Source organism: Pseudonaja textilis, chromosome 4 (genome assembly GCF_049901715.1).
Source record: "Pseudonaja textilis isolate UNSWEBS1 chromosome 4, rPseTex1.2, whole genome shotgun sequence".
Taxonomy (NCBI): Eukaryota; Metazoa; Chordata; class Lepidosauria; order Squamata; family Elapidae; genus Pseudonaja; species Pseudonaja textilis.
In genome coordinates this window covers 56,523,171-56,530,877 of record NC_141993.1, presented here as the reverse complement: position 1 = coordinate 56,530,877, position 7,707 = coordinate 56,523,171, and the positions used below count along the sequence as shown (strand labels likewise).

General features: G+C 42.5%; 1 long non-coding RNA gene across 1 annotated transcript; it reads left to right on the top strand.

Annotated features, from left to right (window-relative positions):
- The first annotated feature begins 382 nt into the window (after positions 1–382).
- Positions 383–1,665, top strand: LOC148125846 (uncharacterized). The gene is made up of 3 exons (XR_015743708.1): positions 383–530; positions 1,200–1,426; positions 1,603–1,665. It is a non-coding gene; the product is annotated as an uncharacterized LOC148125846 (long non-coding RNA).
- The last annotated feature ends 6,042 nt before the right edge of the window (positions 1,666–7,707 follow it).

The window sequence follows — 7,707 nt, the reverse complement described above, 5'->3', positions numbered from 1 at the left end:
TTTTATCGCCGACCGATCGCTCTCTCTGGCTGCGGATCGGGCGGCTAGTGACTCAGCGGTTGCATGGTGCTTCTGGTAGCCATCCCATCCTCGTCGCCAGTGTTAAGTTTGGGAAAAAGAGAGGCTGAACCAGAGCATGAGTGCAACAATACTTTATTATAACAATAAAGGGCTGACCGTGCTTGCCACACCTGGAACTGGCTCGCAGCGATCAGCAACTGGTTGGACCCCGCAGCCTGCTTTTATAGCTGGCTGCTGGGGAGAACCAACCAATGGGTAAAGGGGAGAACGCCCCCGCAAAGTGAATGGACCTGAGTGAGAACTCCTAGAGTCCTCAGGACATAACAGATGGGATTCTACCGGTTCGGGCTGGTTTGGGTGAACCAGTAGCTCCGAAGATCAGCTGTTGGGCCCTGCTTGCCCTGGCTCAAGTCTGTGCTTTATTTCCGGGTTTTCCAATTCAGCTGATTTGCACGGCACAGCAGATTGCCGCGCGTCAGCTGTTTTACACACAGGACTCGCAGCAGAAGGTGAGTTGTAAATGCTGCACATGCGAGAGAAGTACGGTCTCACTAAAGTGGTTGTTACACTGATTGAATTCCACCCCTGTGTTTAGGGAGGTAGTTAGGTTAATATATTGAGGCAAAAATAACTAAAAGTCTATATCATCTTAAAAATATGGTTTTGTGGACTACAGTTAATCATCAATTGCCAGAGAGAAATACTGTATATGAATATGGATTCTGCCCTGGTGCTAAGAATGTAGTTATCTAGATAAATGTTTCACAACCTTAGCAATTTTAAGATGTGCAGCTACGGACAGCTAGGAGTTGAAGTCCATACATCGTAAGGTTGCCAGGATTGAGAAACATTGATTTGGGTGGAAGTTCTATTTTCAAAATGGCTTTCTCTCATGAGATACTCTTCAGATGTTTTCAGCCCTAGAAACTAGACCAGACCAAGACTCACATTCTGTGTAAAATGTATTTTTTTACAATGGCTATGGTAACAAAATCCTTCAAATCTGAATGTACTTTTCCTCCTCTTTCTTTAATCTTCTTGGGATCTGGGGTGAGGAAAAGGACCTTGTCTTAGATATTTTCATAACTTTCTCTCTTTACATGATGTTAGGTCATGTTTAACTGTTCATTATCTTGATTATCTTTCTCCACCAAGGTAATCCTTTCTACTCTCTACAGATTGGTTGGGATTGCAGTTCCCAGAATTCTCAGCCATTATGTCCAAGAAGCACTTTGGTTTGAAATTCCAGGAGTTGAACTTCCAATATATTTGGAGAACACTGGGATGTAAAGGCCTGGTCTGCACCGCCACTAAACAAAATGAGGTTTGGTGACTGAGAACAGCTGTCTATACACAAGAGGATTTCACAATCCATATAGGATATTTCTGCTGAATTATTGAAACGGTACTTTGTTTCCTTCTAAAATTTGTTTTGAACTTCAATTTTTATTATGACAGAAGGAAAAAAGGGTTAAATGCATGAGGAAAAATGAATTACCTTTAGGCCTGAATATAATGTTATTATTAAAACCTTTCCTGAACTATATTTAATTATATCTCTCTGTTCCTCTTCTCTTTTAGTGGAATGTTAGACAAGGCTTCAGATCCCCTGGCATGGAGAAACTTCAAAGTTGAAAAATACTGGCAAGTTATCAAAGGTTTTAATAATAAACAGTCAATGTTGATTCTCAAGACTTACATATTTATTTTTATAAAACTACACCCTAAGAAGGATAAGATAAAAAAGAATAAACAAAGATTCACTATTTGCTGAATCATTCCTTTGGAAGTTGAGAAAAAAAAAGAGGTTTATTAAATTTTGCTGAGAGATTTGGCAAGTTCCAATTCCACCCTTCCCTGACATGGTATCGTTTAGGTGTGTTGGTCTAGGATTCCCAAAATTCTTTCAGCCATGCTGGCTGGTTGTTCAGCATAGCTGATCTGTTGGATTTGCTGTCCTCAAAATACTTACATGGTCACTCCTTTTATGGGTCTGAGGTACTCCACATATCATCAAAAGCTAGGTCTGAGTAATAAGGTTTCCTTGTCATTTGTTTGCAAATATAATATTAATAATTAATAATGTATTAAACTTGTATGCAATCCAACTTCTACAACTCTCGGGTGATTGCATTTCAAAACAATTAAACAAATAATTTACAATAAAATAAATAAAACACAGAAGATAAAAGATGACAAGTGCAGCAAACCAGATGGAATCAAGCGAGAGGCCTCATTATTTCTCACCACAGGTGAAAATCTAGTTCTTCTCCACTCTTCTGAACAACAAGGTGGAGGCATCCAGAACTTGGGGGCATATCATTCCAGAGGGGAGACCCTGCAACTGAGCAAGTGACCTTCAGGGTCTCAATAGATGGTGTTGTTCAACCAGAGGAACCAGAGCATGCCATGTTAAGCTGCCTGCATCCCTATCGCTAGTGATGAACCCCTCAACAGGATGTAAGGTATATGCAAAGTGATTCCCTTATGCCTTGTTAAGCAAATGTGTGAATCAGATTAGAGCTTCCCTGACATCCAGAGGATCAAAAAATGATATATTTCTAAAAATTGTAACCCAAGATATGACTTTATCATATCATGTGGGCCTACATGTAATATCAAAGCCACATGAGTGAAGGAACATTATACTGTCAAAGTTTGACTTTTACAGATAAAAAAGTTTCAGACTTAGTTTGGAATTTGGGCCATGAATTCAGAAAAATGAAAATATATTAATGTATAATATTTCATTTCACATTTTTTCAATTTTATAGAAGACAATGGAAGAGCAATAAAAGAAAGAAAGGTATGCATAAGCTTGTCAAAGACAATTTGTTCCTGCTGGTTTTCTGCAGTTTGGAAAGCAGGAGAGAGGGTCCTTTAACCTTAGACTGTCTACTCTTGACCTCACCCCTTTCCTAAGAGGTCTGTAGGGGGCGTGCATAAGCGCACCAACGTGCCTACTGTCCCTGTCCTATTGTTTCTTTTATTTTTCTTATATGTATCCATGTATTCATAACTATGTTTTTACTTATACTTATTATCTTGTAAGCAATTGACAAACCAAATAAAATAAATAAAATAAGAGTGAAGAATCAACAATTCTTCCCAAACAAAGAGAAAACTGATTTAGAAACTGATTTCTCTATCCTTTAACAATTGGCATGAACAAGTTCTCAATATGAATCTTCATTACTTTCCCTTTTATATCAACTTTCTTTTCCTTTCTAACCATTTGGAACTCACTGGATTCATAGTTTGCATGTTTGGGACTTAGCACACTATGTGAGCTCAGTAACTATGGTTTTTGAATCACAGTTTATGGCTTAGCATGTCATTTTAATCCAGCAATTGTGACTTATTTAATAACAATATCATTTAGACTTATATAGCACCCAATAGTGTTTTAAGGCCCTTTCTGGGTGGTTTAAATGTCAGCATATTCCCCCCAACAGTGTCAGCATATTGCTCCCAGATTGCTGGGGGGTAATATGGTGATATAAACCACCCAGGAAGCACTTTATAGCACTATGGGGCAGTATATATTTAATTGAGCTCGGAAGGATGAAGAGAGTCACCCTTGAGCCCCATCAGGACTGAACTCAGATTGTGGGCAATCGTCTTCTTTTTTTCTTATTACGACCCTGTAATCCCTATTCAGGATAGAATTGGGGTGACTGGTTGAAGCTGAGCATTTACTGGCCAGCTGCCCTTCCTGACACCTATGTGGAGTTTGCAGCAGATATTTTTTTTCCTTTGCACCCTAGGAAGGAAACATCTGCTGCTACCTAGGATTGAATTCTCAACCTTCCGAGTGGTGACACCACTAGGTCACTAGGGCTCTTAATTATTTAAGAAATACTAATCAATTTGTATTCTGGCTGGGAATTTGGGAGCAGATGTCTATTTCCAAAATAGATCTACTTAGAAAAGCTGATTTTAACATCTCTGTATACCATAATATAGACTGATTAATCTGATTTAGCAATGCTATGTGAATCACCTGTTGTGTTTTATTTAAGCATGAATAAACAAGTCATGTCTAACGGCAAAATGTGAAGTCAGTCTATAAATATCTTTATGCTACAATATGGAATATCTTGAGACTTATTTATACAAGGGACAATCGCTTTAGCATGAGAATTCCAACTTGATTATTACATAACACATGGGAGACGAAGGAGAAGAAAATGAGTGTACAGCAATGTGATAGCTTTTCTATGTGAATCTTTTTAGTATCTGGACAGCCCAACTGGGAGTCTTGACTAGATTGCAAATCCCTGCAAAGCAGATAGCAGAATTAGAAACTCTTAATTTTGAAATCAGTAGAAATGAAAAAAGTATATCAGATTCTCTAAAATACATGCCAGCAAACTGTGGCATTTAAAAGAACATCAGTATGGAAATGTTTCCCTTGGCGAAGCATGCAGTGCTGTTTATTCGATACTGTATAGTCTAATCATAGCAATTACAGCAATTTCAAAACTGAATATGAACATACATAATATGTGGTAAAGTGTGAGGCAAGAATCTCTTCTTGCTTCTTTCTTACAAAACAGCTTTCCACATCAAGCCTTTCCGAGAAACTTAAGGATTACATTCTTTCTGTAGAGGAAAACAATATATTGTTATCATTGGTGATGGTAAGAAGTATTTCAGGGTCAACCAAGCTTAAAAACACCAACAGGTTCAAGTGAACATTCATCTATTACCTCCAAGTTAAACGAGGAAAGTGTTCTCTCAGTTACCAGAATATTATACAGAAATTATAATCTTAACATTTCATGTGATTCTTAACCCATTTTTTCTGGTTTCTGACTATGACTCTTAATTTCAACTGTGCAATTATTGAAACTCAAGAGTGGGTTTCCCACCAAAATCTGTAGTGTAAGTCAACAAAGATTTAACACAAATTTAAAAACATGAAGAAAATAACTCCCCCCAGCCAGAAGTAGCTTCAAGCATTGTGATTTTCATCTCACCACGTGCTAAGTGGGTGCCCTAAGCAGCCATCAGGTAGCTATATAGTCTTTTCAATAAGTAAATATATTGGGAGGTGCCAAAAGTTATTTAAGACAGGTGGCCATATATATCTTTTAAACACACACACACACACACGCATGCATGCATGCATGCATACATAAAATTAAAGAGTTGCCCAAGTTGATATTTTCAGCAACTGCTGCAGTGCAGGAGGCAGTCATAGCAAGCAAGCAATTAAACAAGAAATCAGCGCAGCCATAAATGACCTGAAATAGAGGCTGGCATATTTTGCTTCTTTTTCAAATCCTACCTCAGCTTTAGGAAATCAATGCCTCAGAGCTCACCTGCAGAATTTGCTTGTCCTAGAGTAAAAGTAGAACACTGTTTCTCAAAGTGAAGAATACGAAGTTTTCTCCAAAACCTGTCCCAAGTTTACCTCAAAGGTGAGCATCTTTCATTTTACACGTTTTGCATCAAGGATAGTATTTCCTAATTTCTGCTGACACAAGCAATGTGGAGTAGTTCACCTATTGCTCTTCATTTCATTGTAAGCAAATGCCCCTGCTCCAATTGTCTAATGTGTGCTATAGTGAGAATGCCCTTTTGCTTCTGGTTACTGATGGCTGCTCTCAGGGAGCATTTTGTTCTGGGCTGGTAGGCTATCCACCTGCTTCTGAAAGGTCTATGCCCGGGGGCATCAATGGGCCTCTGCCTTTTGGGGGTTTTTCAGAGGAGAATCAGTGATGGAGTGTGTTGTAGTTCGAAGGAAAGGAGAGGCTAGACCAGGGCATACGGTTAACAATGTTTATTTGATGAACGGTGGTTGTCGCGTCTGCCGGTGAACGGGCAGACTAGCGTGCAGGAACAATGGCTGGCTTGGCTTGACAGCCGGCTTTTTATAGCCGGCTGTCAAACGAGGCGCCAGCCAATAGGAACTGTTGTTGAATCTGCTTAAAGAGCGGACCCGGTTGGAGCCCCAACCGGTTCCCAAGACATAACACCCTTCCCCTAGATGGGAACACATATAGTCTTTGAGATACGCCGGTGGTCTGTGTTGGCGACCCGAGCGACGTAACTCAGGAGAGTCATTGGGCGAAGACAAGTTCGCGGACCCCTGGTCCGGAGTACGTAGGGGGGCGAACAGGGCTCGGTGCAGGAACTGGAGCCAGGAAAAGTCTCTGCCTTCGCTGGGGATAAACGGTGGCGCTCCCGGCTGGCAGCCCCGGTCACTGCCTGCTCCCTCTGCTCCGTTGGAGAAGGTTGGTCCCTCTGGGGATCCCCAGCTGGATCTTGGTGTGGAGCCCGCGGCTCATCTGGTGGAGACGGGTCTGGGCGGTCAGGCTGCTCCGTCGCCTCCGCAGCTGGTCCAGGTGCCTTCGCCATACACGACCGTCTTCAAGTTGGACCCGATAAGATCTCGGACCTGTGACAGCCAAGACCTTCCCGGCCACCCACAGTGGGTCCCCTGCCGTAGTTCCTAGCAAACACTAGGTCCTGGACTGCGAAATTCCTGGCCAGACTGTCAGACCCCAAAGGGGTGTCTGGACAGTAGTGGGGTGCAGCCTATCTAAGGTAGTCCTCAGGCGTCTCCCCATCAGCAGCTCAGCCGGGATTTGTTCGTAACAGTGCACGGTGTGGTATGCTGGCTTAGGAGGAAATGAGACAGTTTAGAATGCCAATCCACTTGGCCGAACCTGGCTAACGCCTCCTTGGCTGATCTGACTGCCCGTTCAGCCAACCCGTTTGCTTGCGGGTGGAAGGGGGCCGTGAGGACGTGTCTGATGCCTAGATTGGTGACATACCTGCTAAACTCGCTCGAGGTGAACTGGGGGCCATTATCGGAGACCAGTGTGTCAGGGAGTCCGTGAGTTACGAAAAGGTGAGTAGAGATTTGACTGCCACAAATGCTTGGTTTTCTTTGGGTCCCCAGTGCCATGGTGTGTTTCTGTCTAAGAGTCTGTGCAATGGCTCAGCAACTGATGCCTTGTGTGGGAGAAATGAAGCGTAGAAGTTCAATAACCCCAGGAAGGCTTGTAACTCGGTTTTGTTGGTAGGCGTGGGCGCCGTGGATGGCCTTGACTTTCGATTCCACCGGGTGGATGCCTGAGGCGTCTAGCCTGTAGCCTAGAAAGTCCACCTGTCTAGTGGCGATGGTACACTTCTCCCGTTTTAGTTTGAGGCCATGCTGCCTGAACTTCTCTAATACTGCCCTGACTCTCTGGATGAGTTGGGGTCTGTCCCTGGCTGTGACTAAGATGTCATCGAAATATGGCATTACGCCGGGGAGACCTTGGAGGATTCGCTCCATCAGTGATTGGAAAATACCTGGGGCTACACTTACGCCAAACTGGAGACGCTTACATCTGAATGCCCCTCTGTGTGTAACTATGGTCTGTAAGTCAGCTGTTTGGTTATCCACGGGAACTGTTGGTATGCTTGTGACATGTCCAGTTTGGCGAAAATGGTGCCAGGTTCGAATGTGTGTAACAGGTGCTGAATGACTGGGACTGGATATGCGCTAACCTGTAGATAACGGTTGATTGACGTCTTGTAGTCACACAATTCTTAGATTACCGTCATTTTTTTTAGCGGGGTGACTATGGGGTCTCCCACTTAGCGAAATCTGTGGGTTCTATCACCCCTTGTTTTAGTAGTTTGTCTAGTTCCGTCCAATTTGGGCGGATGGCTAAAGGTACTCTACGT